Raw genomic sequence first — 19,802 nt, 5'->3', positions numbered from 1 at the left:
GTCCACAGCGCCAGCGGCAGCACCCTGAAGGATGACCTCATGCAGGAGTTCCAGGACGTCTTCGACGACCGGCTGGGCAAGTACGTGGGGACCCCTATTTCCTTTAGCCTAGACCCCAACGTAGCTCCGATCAGAGTGAAGGCTAGGCGAGTGCCTTTTGCACTCAAACCCAAAATTGACTTGGAATTGGATAAACTAATCAAGCAAGGGGTGTTAGTCCCAGTAGACCACGCTAAATGGGAGACCCCAATAGTGACCCCGGTCAAATCAGACGGGTCTGTGTGCATCTGCGCAGACTACAAATGTACCTTAAATAAGGCCCTTCAGCAGAGCACATACCCTGTCCTGATTGTGCATCATCTGCTCCATTCGTTGGGCCCTGGCAAGATCTTTGCGAAACTCGATCTTGCGCAGGCGTACCAGCAACTACCGGTAGATGGTGCTACCATGGAAGCACAGACTATAGTCACCCACAGAGGTGCATTCAAGTGCACCAGACTCCAATTCGGAGTCAGCATAGCCCCCGGACTGTTTCAAAGTAACATGGAGCGTCTTTTACAAGGACTGCCAGGGGTGGTGCCCTACTTTGATGATGTACTCATTAGCGCAACAGACGAGAAACAGCTAGGGGACAGACTAAGGCGGGTGTTGGCCAAATTCAGGGAGGCTGGACTGCGTGTAAAACGGACTAAGTGCATGATTGCAGTCCCCTCTGTGGAATTCTTGGGGTACCAGGTGGACGGATCGGGAATACACCCCACCGAGAGCAAAATAAGGGCCATCCAGAATGCGACCACACCAAAAAACAAAGCGGAGCTACAGGCTTTCTTGGGTCTCCTCAACTTTTACACCATATTCCTAAGAGACAAGGCAATGGTTGCCGAGCTGCTATACCAGTTACTGGCCAAAAATGCACCTTGGGTCTGGGGGAAGGCTGAAGCTGCCGCATTCAACGCAGTGAAAAAACTTCTATCCACGGACAGTTTCCTGATTCAGTATAATGCGACGCTACCGCTTGTTCTAGTCTGTGATGCGTCCCCCTTTGGCGTGGGAGCCATCTTGAGCCATAGACTACCGAACGGCCTAGAGGCACCCATCGCCTACTACTCGTGAACCATGTCCAGCGCGGAACGGAACTACAGCCAGCTGGACAGGGAAGCCCTCGCAGCAGTGTCGGGGGTCAAGAAATTTCACGAATATCTATTCGGCTGACATTTCGAATTGGTCACAGACCATCATCCACTTTTGGGCCTCCTGGCTGGGGATTGGCTCACCCCTGCTGCCTTGTCTCCACGCATGACACGGTGGACCATATTCCTGGCAGCTTACTCCTACCAACTTGTCCACCGACCGGGACTGAGTCTGGGACATTCTAACGCCCTCAGCTGCTGCCCGCTACCGGACCTCTTAGAAGACCCAACCCCGGAGGCACCAGTTCTCCTTATTGATGTTTTGGACTCGAGGCCTCTTACTTCAACGGAAGTAGCGAGAGCCTCAGCTAAAGACCATGTGCTGAGAACTGTCATGAGTTGGGTCACAAGGGGTTGGCCAGCAAAGACGGAGGGCGGGGAATTCAAAGCGTTCTTTACTAAAAAAAATGAACTGTCTATGCAAGGGGGTTGTTTGTTATGGGGTGACCGTGTCATTGTGCCCTTATGCTTAACGGAAAAAGTTTTAAAACTGTTACATGAAGGGCACCCGGGAATTGTACGAATGAAGGGTCTAGCTAGGAGCTATGTATGGTGGCCCCAAATGGATAACGACATCACCGAGTGGGTGGGGAAGTGTAACCCCTGTCAAGAGTCCAGGCCAGATCCCCCCACAGCACCGGTCAGGGAATGGGAGTATCCCCAGGGGCCCTGGTCAAGGATTCACATAGATTTTGCAGGGCCTTTCCACGGCCAAACCTTTATGGTGATCGTCAACGCCTTTTCAAAGTGGCTCGAGATCATTCTCATGCCATCCATGACTGCCGAAGCAGTCATAAAGGCACTCCGCAAACTCTTTGCCACCCACGGGCTGCCCGACACCCTAGTGTTGGATAACAGGCCCCAATTCACCGCCACACAATTCGAGGGGTACTTGGCAGAATTAGGCATCCGGCACGCACTCTTGGCCCCATTTCATCAGGCCAGTAATGGATTGGCTGAGAGATTTGTAAGAACGGCCAAAGAGGCACTGGCACGGCTGGACGCGGGAGACTGGCAAGCCCGAATAGACAAATTCTTAGCAGTCCAACACACCACCCCTTGTACAACCATGGGGCGCAGTCCATCCAAACTCCTCATGGGTAGAAAGCTCAGGTGTACCTTGGACTGATTGCACCCCAACTACTCCCCGGACAGGTTTAGAGGGGCCGGCCAGAAGTTACACGGGTTTCAGATAGGAACACCAGTGTTTGCTAGGAATTACTCAGAGGGTCCCCTATGGGTGACCGGGGTGATCTCTGACATAAAGGGGCCCAAATCATACACAGTGGACATGGGAGATGGAAGGATCTGGCATAGGCACATTGATCAACTTAGAAAGAGGTTGGCCAGACAGCCAGAAATGTACTCAGAAAGACCAGGCCCTGACTACCAAAGTTTTCCTACAACAGCTAACTCAAGCCTGAGAAGGTCGGAAGACTTAGCTGCGGACTCTGGGTTCCAGCGCCGCCCCAGCGAGACGCCACTCCCAGCCGAAGACTCCAACGCCCCCAACGAAATCCAGGAGGTTCCATTGGCAGAGCTGGGAGAAACAAAAGGTCCCTCCGACTGGTTCGACGCCACGCCTCAGACTGAACTGCGCAGGTCAACTAGGGCCCGGACACGCCCTGGTCACCTGCGCGATTTTGTATGCAAATGTATAGACTAAGTGCATTCTGGGAGGGGAAGGGTGTTATGTATATAGTTTTGGTGGGAGATTTAAACAACAATAGGTCACTTGTGATTGGGCAGCTGCCCGGCTGGCTGGGTATATAAGGAGGGCTGTTTGCCTGTAACTTTTGCTGAAGTCTCACTATACATTAAAGAGCTGTTGTCACTACCTTGCTTCTACCTCCTCAATCGCCCAACTCAACAATGTGCTCAGAGGCTTTGTCTTGTTCGGTGCGTGCCTGGCATGTTCTAGTCAGTGGACTACCTCAGATGCAAAACTCCAACTGAGCACAAGTGGCAACACATTAGTGTTTTTTTTTCCCCTTTGTTTCACTTTGCTGTCATCCAGGGGTGGGTTGCTGGGGGTTTGCAGGGGTTTGGGAGAACCTCTAGCTAAGATTCTGTGCAGTTCGGAGAACCCTCAAATCCTGGCTGGCCCCGCCTACCCCACCCCTCCCAGGAGTCCCCACATGGCCCGTTTTGGATGCAGGTGCACGCAGAGGCTCAGGGAGGGCGAAAAACAGGCCTACCAGAAATTCGGGAAGGCTGGAAATGGCCCCGTTTCCAGCCTCCAGAGGGCCTCCGGAGCTTGAGGAGGCCATTTTTGTCCTCCCGGAGGCTCGAAGAAACCCTCCGGAGCCCGGGGAGGGCAAAAACATGCCCCCCCCCCCGCCGTGGTGCAGGAGGCCGACTAGGCCATGCCCACCATGGCCACACCCACACAGCAACCAGGCAGAGAACCCCTTGCATAATTTTTTTTTATTGAAAAAGTTTTTTCTCCCTAACCCCCCCTCCCCCTCCCCTCCCCCTGTGGCTTCTCCAGAATAAAACCCAAATTAATAACAAATTATATAATACTTTACCATCCTTTTTACTCCACCCCCCATATGCTGACCCTTTCTTTCTAACAATATTATTATATCCCTCTTATACTATACATTTCAAAGCAACATTCAGCTGTAAAATTATATAATAATTTATAATTATATAATAAATCCTAATTTGGCAATTTCAACTCATAATCTATCCATTTCCTTCTCCCCCATACATATATCTCTTAATTCAAATCTTTTACGTATATTAATATAACATAACACCCCTTTTCCTAAACTAAACAATCAGTAAGCTAGCCTATCTCCACCCACTTTCCTTCAGGTCTACCATACATAATATTTTCAATATCTTTGTTCTTCTGCCCACACCACTAAAAAATATTTCCATATATAAATAAAATCCTCAAATGACTTTAAACTTGTAATCCATATGGTATCTTCTGTAATGTCTTTCAACTGGATTGTTAATTCCATCACCCATGTTAGGGTAACATCAAATTCTAGTTCCAACAGTATGTTCAGTATCTTCAATTACCATCTGCCCCCATCAATAATAAATGTTTTTGTATATAAAAAAACCACCCGAGTGACTTTATATTTATATTCCATATAGTGTCTTCTGTAATGTCTTTCATCTAGATTATTAATTCCAACCACCGTATTAGGGTAACAACCAGATCTTCTGCATGCCCCAGTCCCATAGTTCTCTTGCCTTATAGCTCAGCATAAACATAATCCATTTGTCAAAGAGTCCAAAATAGAAAGTTCCAATCCACTCAGTTAGAGGCCATCTTCCACATCCCAAAAACACAGCACTGCAGAGATCTGTCACTCTCCTCAAAATAGTATAAACCAATACTTTGCCTCAGCTATATTTTCATGTTTTTAATCGTCTCTTAAGTAACTGGCATTACACTGTTGTTTAGTCTAAAAATTTTTATTTTTGTAGGACCTGCTTCTTCTTTTCTTAACTTTTTGTGGTTTAGATCTCCATCCTGGTTGCCTTTCTAGGAGTTGTATATCAACTGATTGATTTCCATGCTGGTCTGTAACTTGATAAGTCATCACATTAGAATCCAAAGCCGCCTCTCTTGTATTTATAGGTAATCCAACTATAACCTCTGAAGGAGAATCCATAAGCGGCTCGTCCACAAAAGCCTCTGTAACTTGTTGTTTTTCCATTAGCTCCGCCTCCATCTGCTTAGCCTGGGTTTCAATCTCTTGTTGATTTTGCTTTTCTTTATTCCCCTCGTGTATTATACATGGAGATGTTGAATCCATTTTAAGAACCTTATAATAAAATTCTTCCGCTTTTTCAACAGTATTTAGTTGATATCTTTCTCCTTGATATCTCAATATTATTCCAACTGGAGCATCCCACCTAAATGGGATGTTTTGTTTCTTTAGCTCAGTCACCAAAAAACCAAAATCCTTTCTATCTTTTAACATCTTGGGCGGCAGCTCTTTAAATATCCAAATCTTCCTTCCATACATTTCAAGAGTGGAGTTAAAAGACTTTTGCACAATATCATTTCTTATTCCTTTATCGGTAAAGTAAATCACCACATCTCTAGGCAACTGCCTTTGCTTTGCCACCCAAGAATTTGCTCTGTAGGCCTTATCAATCTTACAGGATACCTCTTCAGGACTAACCTTTAAAATCCCAGCCAGAACTTCAGCAGACATCTTTCTCAAATCTTCTCTTTTATCTTCCTGTATTCCTCTAATTCTGACCGCAAATTCCATAAATCTGAATTGCATCATTATGACTTCATTTTCAATCCTTTGTTTTATATTATCTGCATTGTAAGTCTTGTAGTCAGCTTCCTTTATTTTTGACTATACTTCTGAGCTATTTTCTTGAATCATTGTTAGATCATTTTCAATTCTTTGTATTTTATTATCCAAATTATGAATCTTATAATCAACTTCCTTCATATTAGACTCTATTTCTGAATTAAACTTTTCATCCATCTTTATCATTGCGTCTAAGAAACTTATCATATGTTGCTTGAATTTATCATACTTTTGTTGAACCAACTCTTTAATTTCCTGTCTAAATTTTTCAAGGTTCTGGTTCACAATCTCATCATGTCTTGCCATCTCCTCCAATACAAATTGTGTTAGATCTTTAAAGCCATTCCTCTGCATCTGCAAACTCAAAGCTTGTTCATGTGATTTATAAATGGGGGATCCCCCCCACACAGCTTGGTTGTCTGGCTTTGTGAGTTTTAATGCCATCCTGCCACACAAGCAGATTTTCCTTTTTTTCCCCTTTAAAGAAGAAAACTTCTCTCCAAGCAATATCAATATCAAGTCTCTAAGAAGGAAGAAGCATGAAATAGGAATTTTTCTCTTCACTTCTAGACAGCACTGTTATCTCAGTTACTTTGTAACATATTAAACTAGTCAAACGGAAGGACTTTCGCTTTCAGCTTTTCTCAAGCCTTAGCCAGTCGCCATTTTAAACTTTCTTTTTCCCCCCCTTCCACTCTTCTTTGCTTTTAAAATCAGTCTTAGGGTTGTTAGAAGTACTTGCAATTTAGGGTCCCAGGTCCGGATTTCATCCTGCTTATTCAGAAAGTCTGTTAGTTTTCTTTAGTTGGTCTGGTCCCATCGCCTGGCTCTGCAAAGCGCAGAGTTCTCCCGAAGCCTGGAGCAGCAGCGAGGAAAATGGGGAGCCTCATCCTGCTTCCTCCCCAGAGGTAAAAAAGAACTCTGGGGACTTCGCAGAGGGCTCTACCTGCCCTCGCCGGCTCTGTCTCACGTTTCCTTACGGAAACGGAGTTTTTCGAGCCACCTTTCAGCTGTAAAGGCGGCTCTTTACGGGCGACGGGCCTGGCGGTCTCAAAGGACCGTCTGGCGGTGACAGAAGCCAGACCGGAAGCCTCTGCCTGTAACTTTTGCTGAAGTCTCACTATACATTAAAGAGCTGTTGTCACTACCTTGCTTCTACCTCCTCAATCGCCCAACTCAACAATGTGCTCAGAGGCTTTGTCTTGTTCGGTGCGTGCCTGGCATGTTCTAGTCAGTGGACTACCTCAGATGCAAAACTCCAACTGAGCACAAGTGGCAACACATTAGTGTTTTTTTTTCCCCTTTGTTTCACTTTGCTGTCATCCAGGGGTGGGTTGCTGGGGGTTTGCAGGGGTTTGGGAGAACCTCTAGCTAAGATTCTGTGCAGTTCGGAGAACCCCCAAATCCTGGCTGGCCCCGCCTACCCCACCCCTCCCAGGAGTCCCCACATGGCCCGTTTTGGATGCAGGTGCACGCAGAGGCTCAGGGAGGGCAAAAAACAGGCCTACCAGAAATTCGGGAAGGCTGGAAATGGCCCCATTTCCAGCCTCCAGAGGGCCTCCAGAGCTTGAGGAGGCCATTTTTGACCTCCCGGAGGCTCAAAGAAACCCTCCGGAGCCCGGGGAGGGCAAAAACATGCCCCCCCCCGCCGTGGTGCAGGAGGCTGACTAGGCCATGCCCACCATGGCCACACCCACACAGCAACCAGGCAGAGAACCCCTTGCATAATTTTTGAAGCCCACCCCTGCTGCCATCTAGCGGATGTCTATGGAGATTGTCAGAGCTGAAGAAGCTTCTTGGATGAGAAGCAAAAGTCTTCAAAAGAAACAAAAACAAAAACAAGAAAGTCCAGTTGCCTCTTGAAAAAGCACCTTGGGCACATCTAGTGGATGCTTCTGAGTTTGGTAGCAGGAGCCGCAGGCTTTGCAAACAGCTCCAAGGGCAAATGCTGGCCCAGCCATATTTAGAAAAGGTGGGATGGCTGGACTTTGGATGCTAAAATCAGGTAGGACTGGTTTTGCTTGCTGGGTGAGGAACCAGGGCTAGGCAGCATTTGTCTGTTTGCACGACTGTCACCGCACTGAACATTAGTCTTGTTGCTGGCTAAGGGCCAGCAGTAAATTTGTCCCTGCTATCATGCAAATGAGAGAGAGAAAGAAAGAAAGAAAGAAAGAAAGAAAGAAAGAAAGAAAGAAAGAAAGAAAGAAAGAAAGAAAAGAAGAATTAAAAGAGAAAGAGAGACCTGCAAAAAAGCCAGGTAACCCCCAGGATACTGTGCAATTATTTGCTAGCCTCTTGGACCCAAGTCCCAAGCCTGGGACATAATTCTAAATAAACAAACAGTTCCCTTCCTCTTCCTGTGTTGACCTCAGTAGACCGATCCTGCTGTAGTACCTTTCCACCTTTTCCTTCTGGGACCTCCCTGAGCAATGTGTAAAGAAGCTGGCAGTCCCCCAGGTTCATTTATATATTTGGCTCCTGGCTTCACAATCCAGGCAGAGCTGGGAGAATCCTGATCTCCTGGTTTTCCACTCTGCATGTCCTTCTTTGACCTTCTCGGATCTATCTTTGGTTTGCTGTGCTCTGCAGAGGGAGGAGACATGTGGACAGGGCACAGAACCACTGAGATGAGGTTTAGGCTCACTCAAGATTTAACTGCAGCTTGGGTAGGAACCTTGCTTGTCCTGGATTATTAAGGCAGGAGATTAGTAGGATAAGTGGATGGGTAGAGTTGAAATTAATCTTGATTCTTTTAGGGCAGTGTTTCTCAATCTTGGCAAGTTCAAGGTGTGTGGACTTCCAACTCCAAGAATTCCTCAGCCAGCCATGATGGTTGGAGAATTCTGGTGGTTGAAATCCACCCATCTTAAACTTGCTTGCTAGCTGGGGAATTCTGGGAATTTAAGTCTACACAACTTGCTTGCTGGTTGGGGAATTCTGGGAGTTGAAGTCCACAGAACTTAAACTTGCATGCTGGTTGGGGAATTCTGGGAGTTGAAGTCAACCCATCTTAAACTTGCTTGCTGGTTGGGGAATTCTGGGAGTTGAAGTCCACCCAATTTAAACTTGCTTGCTGGTTGGGGAATTCTGGGAGTTGAAGTCCACCCATCTTAAACTTGCTTGCTGGTTGGGGAATTCTGGGAATTGAAGTCCACACAAATTGTTTGCTGGTTGGGGAATTCTGGGAGTTGAAGTCCACCCATCTTAAACTTGCTTGCTGGTTTTGGGAATTCTGGGAATTGAAGTCCACAGAACTTAAACCTGCTTGCTAGCTGTGAAATTCTGGGAGTTGAAGTCCACACAACTTGCTTGCTGGTTGGGGAATTCTGGGAGTTGAAGTCCACCCAAATTAAACTTGGTTGCAGGTTGGGGAATCCTGGCAGTTGAAGTCCACCCATCTTAAACTTGCTTGCTGGTTGGGGAATTCTGGGAATTGAAGTCCACAGAAATTAAACTTGCTTGCTAGGTGGGAAATTGTGGGAGTTGAAGTCCACACAACTTGCTTGCTAGCTGGGGAATTCTGGGAGTTGAAGTCCACCCGTCTTAAACTTATTTCTGGTTGGGGAATTCTGGGAGTTGAAGTCCACACAACTTGCTTGCTGGTTGGGGAATTCTGTGGGGTGCCGCAAGGGTCGGTCCTCTCACCGCTCCTGTTCAACATTTATGTGAAGCCGCTGGGTGAGATCATCCGTGGTTTTGGGGTGCGATGCCATCTGTACGCTGATGACACTCAGCTGTACATCTCCACCCCAGACCACCCCAATGATGCCCTCGAAGTGATGTCCCAGTGTCTGGAGGCCGTGTGGGTCTGGATGGGGAGGAACAGGCTTCGACTCAACCCTTCCAAGACCAAGTGGCTGTGGATACCGGCGTCCCGATATAGCCAGCTGGTGCCATCGCTGGCTATTGGGGGTGAGTCACTGACCCCCACAGAGGGGGCTCGCAACTTGGGTGTCCTCCTGGACACACGGCTGTCTTTAGAAGAGCATATGACGGCCGTGGCCAGGGGGGCTTTCTATCAGGTCTGCCTGATACGCCAGTTGCGCCCCTTTCTGGATTGGGACTCCTTGTGCACGGTCACTCATGCCCTCATCACGTCACGCCTGGACTACTGCAACGCTCTCTACATGGGGCTCCCCTTGAGGAGCACCCGGAGGCTCCAGCTGGTGCAGAATGCGGCCGTGCGGGTGATTATGGGAGCGACGTGGCGCTCCCATGTAACACCTCTCCTGCGCGAGCTGCATTGGCTCCCGGTGGTCTTCCGGGTGCGCTTTAAGGTATTGGTTCTCATCTTTAAAGCGCTCCATGGCTTAGGGCCAGGATATTTGTGAGACCGCCTGCTGCTACCGATAACCTCCCACCGGCCAATACGCTCTCACAGAGAGGGCCTCCTCAGGGTGCTGTCGGTCATGCAATGTCGGCTGGTGGCCCCCAGGGGGAACGCCTTCTCTGTGGGGGCACCCGCCCTGTGGAATGAGCTGCCTCCTGCAATACGACTGATCCCAGACCTCCGGACCTTCCGTAAGGCCCTGAAGACTTATTTATTTCACCAAGCTGGCCTAGCCTAAATGGTTCTTAATTGGGATTTTAAAATTTTATAGACTTGGGGGTTTTAAATTGGGAAGCCAATGATTTAATTCTTTTTAATTATCTTAACTTTTGTATTGTATGTATTTTTAATTTTGGCTGTTCACCACCCTGAGTCCCTTCTGGGAGAAGGGCGGTATACAAATTAAATTAAGAATAAATAAATAAATAAATAAATAAATAAATAAATAAATAAATCCCTCTCTTTTAGTTCCCACCATTGTTGTCTCACAAATACCATGAAATATTAAAAGAATATCGAATAGTGATAAATAAATCTGGGTGCACAGCCAAGAATTAGAATTATAAATATTGATTAGTATATGAAACTCTGGGAAATTATAAAAAAAAAATACTAATGGCAACCACAGGCACAGCAACAACAACCAAAACTAGTAAGAAAATACCATCGAGCCAAATGATACTTATGGCCTCCCCAGCCCAACAAAAAGTAACTGAAACTACAGAAAAGGAAAAGACGGGTCCTGCCCTCAACATACAGAACATTCAATCCGCACTAGCAATGATCCAGGAAGGTATGAAACGATGCAGGAAACGATGGCACATAACCATGAGGAAACGAGAAAAAACCACGAAGAACTGAGGTCAGATGTAAGCAAAATAAAAGATAATATCAAAAATATGGACAAGAAGATAGAACAAATCCATCAAAACATAGCGGAAAATGAGCAGAGGATTAATAAAGTGGAAGAAAAAATAGAACATACGACCAACAGAATGGAAAGAATGGAACAAGATCAAGGGGCATTTAATAAGGAAACTGAAGACACATTAACTTACCTCGAGATGGAGAAGGCATCATTTTATTTACGATTTCAGAATGTAGAAGAACAAAAAGAGGAAGACCTAGGCGAAACAATGGTTGAGATACTGGCAAAGGCAACCCAGATGGACAAGGACGAACTGCGAAATGGAATTGACGAAATATATAGGGTGTACACGAACTACGCAAGAAGGAATAAATTACCCAAAAAAATTCACATAAGATTCATGAAGAAATCTATAAAGGAAGAGATTTACAGAAAAATGAGAGAAGAGGCAACCATGTATAAAGGAAGAGAAATCTTAACTCTCAAACAAACACCGAGGAGAACAAGAGTCCAAAGAAGAAATTATAACTTCCTAACTACCCAGCTGAATAAATTCAAAATAAAATTCCGCTGGTTACTACCAGAAGGTCTACTCATCTCGTGGGAGGAAAGAAAATATAGAATTGATAATCTAGAAAAGGCTCAAGACTTTTTTGAACAACATTTCGCTTGTGAGGAGGAACAGGAGATGAGAGGAGAAACAGAACCCAGGAGACAAGAGATACAGCGGATGGAGAGAGAGGAAAAAGATCAGGAAGATAAAAGAAACGCGGAGAGAGAAAGAATGGAGAGAGAGGGTACGAGGGAAAAGACCCAAAGAGTTACCAGAAACACAACAAAGTTGAAAATAACAAATAGAAAAATTCAATAGAGATGGAAGGAGAACTGAAAATCATATCGATCAATATAAATGGACTCAATTCACCAAGGAAAAGGAAATATATATTTACAAAATTGCAAAAACTGGATGTTGACATTGTAACACTACAAGAAGTACATATTAAAAGACAGCATCAAAAACTTCTGGAGAACCAAAAATTAGGAAGACTATATGCATCTTTAGGAGATAGCAAAAAGAGAGGAGTAGCAACATACGTCAAAAATCACTTAAAAGTCAAACAAATATACACAGATACGGAAGGACGTATTCTAATAATGGAAGTACAAACAGAAACAAAGATAATACTACTAGCATCTATATATGCTCCTAATGGAAACCAGAGGGAATTCTACAAGAAATTACATTACACAATCAAAGATTTGGAGTATGAGAATATCTGCATTGTCAGGGATTTTAACGCAATTGCGAACATACAAGACGATTATCGAAGTAATAAACAAAGTAAAGCTAGAAAGAGAACTTTACCGGATACATTTAAGGATATGACTGAAGAATTGCAACTACACGATGGGTGGAGAGAGGCCAACAAACAATCTAAACAATATACATTTTACTCAAATCCACACCAGTCATGGTCTAGGATCGACATGGCTTGGATGACATCAGATCTTAGAAAGGAACTACAAGAGATTGAAATCATGCCAAATACATGGGCCGACCATAACCCCGTAAAAATAATATGGAAAGGACAGCGTAAGCAAAAGAGATGGATGATGGACACTGGAATAATAAAAGATAAAGAGTATGTACGGATGATAGAGAACGAACTCAAAATATTTTATCAAATAAACACAAAGGAACAGACCTCATTACAGAATCTGTGGGACACCACAAAAGCCTACATAAGAGGCCTCACTATAGTGTATACAGCAAAAAAAAAAAAAGATAAACAACAAAAAAGGAAAAACCTATTAGAAGAACTTAACATATACGAGTTACAACTACAGAAGCAGCCTGATGATAAAACAATAAAGGCAAAATTGAACCTTACTAAACATAAGTTGAATTTAATGATGCAAACAGAAATCGCGCATAAAATAAAGATGGCAAGGCAGAAATACTTTGAACATGCAAACAAAACAGGACGTTGGTTGGCGTATAGACTGAAGAAAGAGAGGGAGAGGAGAATAATATATCAACTACAAGATGAAGCAGGACAAATATACAATATGAACCTAGATAAAAAGCGCATAGTGAAGGAATTCTATCAAAACCTTTACACACAAGATGAGATTCAAGACCAAGATATGAAGGAATACCTGAAAAAAGCAAACATCCCAAAATTGGAAGAAAACCACAGAGATATACTAAATAAACCAATCACGATGATAGAGTTGATGGAAGCCCGAAAGAAACAAAAGAATAATAAGGTCCCAGGCCCAGACGGAATTCCAACCGAATTTTACAAAAACTGTCAGACTGCAATAGATGAACTACTCCTACAGGTCCTCAACAATGCACTGCTGGAAGCAGAAACACCTAAATGTTTTTGGGGAGACTTAGTGCGGCCACATGTTTACTAGACCCGTGTCCCTCCTGGTTGGTACTGGCTTCCCGGGAGGTTACACGAGGCTGGCTCCAGGGTGTTATCAACGCTTCATTGAGTGAGGGTCACTTCCCCGCTGCCTTGAAAGAGGCGGTGGTGAGGCCTCTCCTCAAGAAGCCGTCCCTGAATCCGGCAATATTGGCCAACTATCGTCCTGTCTCCAACCTTCGCTTCATGGCGAAGGTTGTTGAGAGTGTGGTCGCGCGACAGTTTCCACAATTCCTGGAGAAAACATCTTATCTAGATCCGTTCCAGTCGGGTTTCAGGTCTGGGCACAGCACGGAAACGGCATTGGTTGCGTTGGATGATGATCTCTGGAGGGCTCAGGACAGGGGTTGCTCCTCTGTTCTGGTCCTGTTAGATCTCTCAGCGGCTTTTGAAACCATCGACCATGGTATCATGCTGCACCGGCTGGAAGAGTTGGGGGTGGGAGGCACCGTGTTGCGGTGGTTCTCCTCCTTTCTCTCCGATCGGTCGCAGTTTGTGTTGGCAGGGTGGCAGAGGTCGACCTCGAGGCCTCTCATCTGTGGAGTGCCGCAGGGATCGGTCCTCTCGCCCCTTCTGTTCAACATTTATGTGAAGCTGCTGGGCGAGATCATCCGTGGCTTCGGGGTGAGATACCACCAGTACGCTGATGACACCCAGCTGTACATCTCCACCCCAGGCCACCCCAACGATGCCCTTGAAGTGATGTCCCAGTGCCTGGAGGCTGTGCGGATCTGGGTGGGGAGGAACAGGCTCAAGCTCAACCCTTCCAAGACTGAGTGGCTGTGGCTCCCGGCATCCTGATATAGTCAGTTGACTCCATCACTGACTATTGGGGGCGAGTCTTTGGCCCCCACAGAGAGGGCTCGCAATCTGGGAGTCCTCCTGGATATGCAGCTGTCCTTGGAGGAACATCTGACGGCTGTAACCAGGGGGACCTTTTGTCAGGTTCGCCTGATTCGCCAGTTGCGGCCCTTTCTTGATCGGGATTCCCTGTGCACAGTCACTCATGCCCTCGTCACCTCTCGCCTTGACTACTGCAACGCTCTCTACATGGGGCTCCCCTTGAAGAGCACACGGAGGCTCCAACTGGTCCAGAACGCAGCAGTGCGGGTAGTGACAGGAGCAGCATGGCGCTCCCATGTAACATCACTCCTGCGCGAGCTGCACTGGCTTCCGGTGGTCTTCCGGGTGCGCTTCAAGGTGTTGGTCATCACCTTTAAAGCGCTCCATGGCATAGGGCCTAGCTATCTTCGAGACCGCCTGCTGCTACCGACGACCACCCATCGACTCGTGCGCTCCCACAGAGAGGGCCTCCTCAGGGTGCCATCAGCCAAACAATGTAGGCTGATGACCCCCAGGGGGAGGGCCTTCTCTGTGGGGGCACCTACCCTCTGGAATCAGTTGCCTCCAGAGATAAGGAGAATCCAAGACCTCAGTGCCTTCCGCTGTGCCCTTAAAACCCATTTTTTCCAGCAAGCCGGGCTGGCTTAAGAAGAAATTTTTAAATGTTTTTTTTTTTTTTTTTATATTGAAAAAGTTTTTCAAATACAAGTTTTCCCCCCCTTTTCCTCCCTTCTTCCCTAACCCCCCCTCACCACCCATCCCCCCCTGTGACTTCTTCTTCACAACAATAAGCTAATTCATAATTAATTACATAATATTTTACCATGCCCTTACTCACTCCTCAAAGTACTGACCCTTAGCATAGTATTCTTATAACTCCGCTTTTCTCCGCTTTTCACAATCTACCCTTTTTCTCCTCCCCCAAACTTATAAAATATTATTATTATTACAACAACATAACCTTTACTTTTATATATATTAATTTAACATTTCAAAGCAGCCTTCTCCAAATTTAACATTTATTCAGTTCTATCCAATTCTTCCACTCCCCAAAATATATGACTTAAAAATCCTTTTTCTTAAACTAATCAATCACTAAACTAGCCTATTTCAACCCAGTTTCCTGCAAGATTACCATGCACTACAATTCTAAATATAATCCACTGCCCACTCTGCTAAAATATACATATGTCTATATATACATTCCATTTTATAAAGAGAGAAAAGACAATAACTTTAAATTTATAATTCATTTAGTATCTTCTTTGATGTCTTTCCACTAGATTGTTAAATCCGTCATCCATAATAGGGTAACATAGCATCCTGGTGCAACAGTTTATTCAAAATCTTCAGTCATCTTCTGCCCCCATCAATAATGAATATCCTCATGTATATATAAAAGTAAAAACAACCACCCGAGTGACATTATAATTATATTCCATATAGTTGTAATTGTGGTTTTCATCAGGATTATAAATCCCCATCATCTTAGTGGGTAACAGCCAGATCTTCTGCATGCCCCAGCATGACTCTCTTGCCTTGTAACTCAAAATAGATATAATATATTTATCGGTAAAAGAAATCCAAAATAGATAGTTCAAATCCAACAATGTAAGGCTCTTTCCACATCCCAAAATCACGGCATTGCAGAGATCTGCCACTTTCCTCAAGATAGTATTAAACGATAATTCGCCTCCAATATCTTTTCACATATTCATTTATTTTTTTAAAATCCCTGGCTTCACTGTTGCTTGGTTTAGAAACTACTATTTCTACGAGATCTGTTTCTTTTCTTTTTCTTTTGCGGGTTGCATTTCCATCCAGATTTCCTTCCTACAAGTTGTGTATCAGCTGATCGGTTTTCATTCTGCTTTGTAAATTGATCTTGTTGGTTTTGTTTTATTATCTCATATGTCTTTTCCATCACTTGTATATCAACTGGTTGATTTACGCACTTGTCTGTAAGTTGATAGTTCATCACATTAGAATCAGATGACACTGCTCTCAAATTTATAGACAGTCCAGCTGGGGTATCCAAGGAGTCCAAAGACAGTTTATCTACCACAGCCTCTGTAATTTGATGTTTTCCCTTTATTTCCAACTCCTTTTGCTTGTCCTGTGTTATGCCTAAAGATGTTAAATTTATTTTTAAAATTTTTTGATAAAATTCTTCCGCTTTTTCGACAGTATTCAGTTGGTATCTTACTCCTTGGTGTCTCAATATTAAACCAACTGGGACGTCCCACCTAAATAGAATATTCCTTTTTTTTAACTCATTCACTAGAAAACCAAATTTCTTCCTCTCCATTAACATCTTGGGCGGGAGTTCCTTAAAAATCCAAATCTTTCTTCCACGAAATTGCAAAGCAGAATCATAAGAATTCTGGACAATATTATTTCTAATTTCTTTGTCTGTAAAATAAATCACCACATCTCTAGGCAATTGCCTTTGTTTTGCCAACCAGGAGTTTATTCTATAAATTCTGTCAATCCTGCAAAACACTTCATCAGGTTGAACCTTTAAAATCCCAGCCAGAATTTCAGAAGATATCTTCCTTAAATCATCTCTGTCATCTTCCTGCAAACCTCTCAGTCTAATTGCATATTCTGTAAAATTGTATTGGATCATTAAAACTTCTCTTTCAATCCTCTGTTGTACATTTTCTTCATTAACAGTCTTTTGATCAGCCTCCATTTTAAGTTTGTCTTCTGAACTATTATCCTGAATGTTTGCCAAATCCTTTTTAATTTTTTGGATCTTGTCATCCAAATTCTCCTCAGTTTCTTTCATTTTAGAGTTAGTATTTGCTTCCAACTGAGTCATAAAATCTGCTAAGCCATTAGCTACTTTTAAAATCTTTCGATCCAAAAAGCCAAACTTAGATTTCACCAATTCACCAATTTCTTTGATTTCCAACTTAAATTTTTCAAGTTGCTGATTCACAATCTCATCCCTTCTTACAATCTCCTCAAGAAGAAATTCTATTATATTAAAGTCAGGTTTCTGAGACTGGAGAGTTAAAACTTGTTGATGTAATTTATTAATGGGGGAATCCCCCCCACTGCCTGTTTGTCTAGTTTTATAAGTCTCAGTGCCATTTTTCCACGCAGACAAAATTTACTGGAAAAGAGAGAGAAAAAAAAAACTTTTTTCCAACCAAGATCAATATCAGATCCTCAAAGAGAAGAAAAAAAACAAGAAAAAAAAAACAAGTGAGAGTGAGATTTTGCCTTCAGTTACAGCCAAAAGTATTCATTCCGCTACTTTGTAATTGAAAACGGAAGGAGTTTCCCTTTCAGCCTCTCTTCAAGCCGCAGCAGCAATCGCCATTTTAAAAAAAAACTTTTTTCCCTTCACTTCACTTCTTAGGCAAAATAGAATAAAAAGAATACTTGCGCTTCAGGATCAGAGGTCCAGCTCATATCTTCTTTAATTAATTTATTTGACAGATTTACAGGCTTGCTTTTGCCCCCTAGCTCTGCGTGTAGCAGAGATTTCCCAGAGCCCGGAGCATCGGCTGGGGATACGGGGAGTCTCTTCCGCTCCCTCCCAAAAGTAAATAAAAAACTTTTGGGATTAGGCAGAGGACTCTACCCACCCCAGCCGGCTCTATCTCCGTTTCCTAATGGAAACGGAGTTTTTTCGAGCCGCCATTCCGCTGAAAAAGGCGGCTCTTACAGGCAGTGGGTTCGACGATCCCGGAGGAGCGTCCAGCGGGGACAAGCAGCAAACCGGAAGTCCCAAATTTTTAAATGTTTTAATTGGTTTGCGATTTTTAATTTCTGGGCCAAATTTATATATATTTTAATTGTTTTTTTAATATTTGTATTTCATGTTCTTAATTCTGGCTGTACACCGCCCTGAGTCCTCAGGGAGAAGGGCGGTATATAAATTGGAATAAAAATAAATAAATAAATAAAAATCCTAGGCAGAAACTATTATTTCACTTATCCCTAAAGAAGACACGGACCTGACCAAGGTTAAAAACTATAGACCGATCTCTCTGTAAAACGTCGATTATAAATTATTCATGACAATTATAGCACAAAGACTGAAAACAATTATACATACAGAACTTAAACTTGCTTGCTAGCTGGGGAATTCTGTGTGTTGAAGTCCACCCGTCTTAAACTTGCTTGCTGGTTGGGGAATTCTGGGAATTGAAGTCCACAGAACTTAAACTTGCTTGCTAGCTGGGGAATTCTGGGAGTTGAAGTCCACCCAATTTAAACTTGCCTGCTGGTTGGGGAATTCTGGGAGTTGAAGTCCACCCAACTTAAACTTACTTGCTGGTTGAGGAATTCTGGGAGTTGAAGTCTACCCATCTTAAACTTGCTTGCTGGTTGGGGAATTCTGGGAGTTGAAGTCCACCCAATTTAAACTTACTTGCTGGTTGGAGAATTCTGGGAGTTGAAGACCACCCAAATTAAACTTATTTCTGGTTGGGGAATTCTGGGAGTTGAAGTCCACACAACTTGCTTGCTGGTTGGGGAATTCTGGGAGTCGTAGTCCACCCAAATTAAAGTTGCTTGCTGGTTGGGGAATTCTGGGAATTGAAGTCCACAGAACTTACACTTGCTTGCTAGCTGGGAAATTGTGGGAGTTGAAGTCCACACAATTTGCTTGCTAGCTGGGGAATTCTGGGAGTAGAAGTCCACCCGTCTAAACTTATTTCTGGTTGGGGAATTCTGGGAGTTGAAGTCCACCCGTCTTAAATTTGCTTGCTGGTTGGGGAATTCTGGGAATTGATATATGTGCGAGGGGAACCTTTACCTTTACCAATCTTGTACCTTTCATATGGATGCTTATCATAAGACAATTTGGCCAGTTTAGTACTTTCTTGTGCACTACTCTTTTACAATTGAACACCTGTTGCAACTCACGAAAATAGGCTGCAAATTCCATTCCTAACTCACTGTCATCCATCCATCCATCAATCTATCCATCCATCCATCCATCCAGGGGTGGGCTTCAAAAATTTTAGCAAGGGGTTCTCTGCCCAGTTGCTGGGTTTTTTCACCCTCCCCAAGCCTCAGCGCGCGCCCTGCACTTCCCTGCATCCAAAATGGGCCATGTGGGGACTCCTGGGAAGGGCGGGGTGGGCGGGGCCAGCCAGGAGTGGGATTTGGGGGTTCTCCAAACTGCACAGAATCTTAGCTAGAGTTTCTCCCAAACCCCTGCGAACCCCCAGCAACCCACTCCTGCATCCATCCATCCAAGTTTCAGAATTCTAAGGGAAAGGCACACCCTTTCACTAAGCAGCAGTGAGGGATACCACAACTTCATCCCCTTTGCTGGATTTAAGAGATTTGGAAAGCTTTTAAAAATAACGGCAAACTCTTGGTGGAACCAAAGAAGAGCTAAATCCAATAAATTGGAATTTCCAAGAAGAAGAAATTTCCAGCTAACAACCTGAACAGAGGCAGCATTTTGTTTCAAAGGGTCTTACATCCCCTGTAGCCGTGATGGTGAACCTATGGCACGCATGCCAAAAGTGGCACGCAGTGCCATCTTTCCAGGCACGCCAGCTGTTGCCTGTTGCTCTTCCGGGTTCCAGTGTGCACATGCGTGCCAGACAGTTGGACTTCAGGCATGCATGCGCATGCCGGGAAGCTGAGCTTTTGGTTTCCGGCGTGCACATGCATGCTGGCCAGCTGGTCTTTGCACGCGCATGCATGCCAGAAACCGGAAGACCAGGTGACCGACGCACATGCGCCCGCCAGAAAACAGAAGCTCAGAAGGAATTGCTCTTCCGGTTTCGGCTGCTCCCGCGCGTGCATGCCGGGGAGCTGCTCTTCCGTTTTCCGGTGCACCTCCCAGGTGCGCGCTCCTGTTTC

General features: G+C 44.6%; 1 pseudogene; it reads left to right on the top strand.

The window, feature by feature from the left end:
- Window positions 1-1,752: 1,752 nt before the first annotated feature.
- Window positions 1,753-19,802, top strand: part of LOC139317704 (ubiquitin carboxyl-terminal hydrolase CYLD-like) — an 83,880-nt pseudogene continuing 65,830 nt past the window's right edge.

This window comes from Pituophis catenifer, unplaced genomic scaffold (assembly GCF_029215685.1).
Source record: "Pituophis catenifer annectens isolate HBS135680 unplaced genomic scaffold, rPitCat1.0.hap2 SCAF_5, whole genome shotgun sequence".
Classification (NCBI taxonomy): Eukaryota; Metazoa; Chordata; class Lepidosauria; order Squamata; family Colubridae; genus Pituophis; species Pituophis catenifer.
Note: the sequence above shows the minus strand (reverse complement) of the source record. Positions and strands in the feature narration are given on the sequence as shown.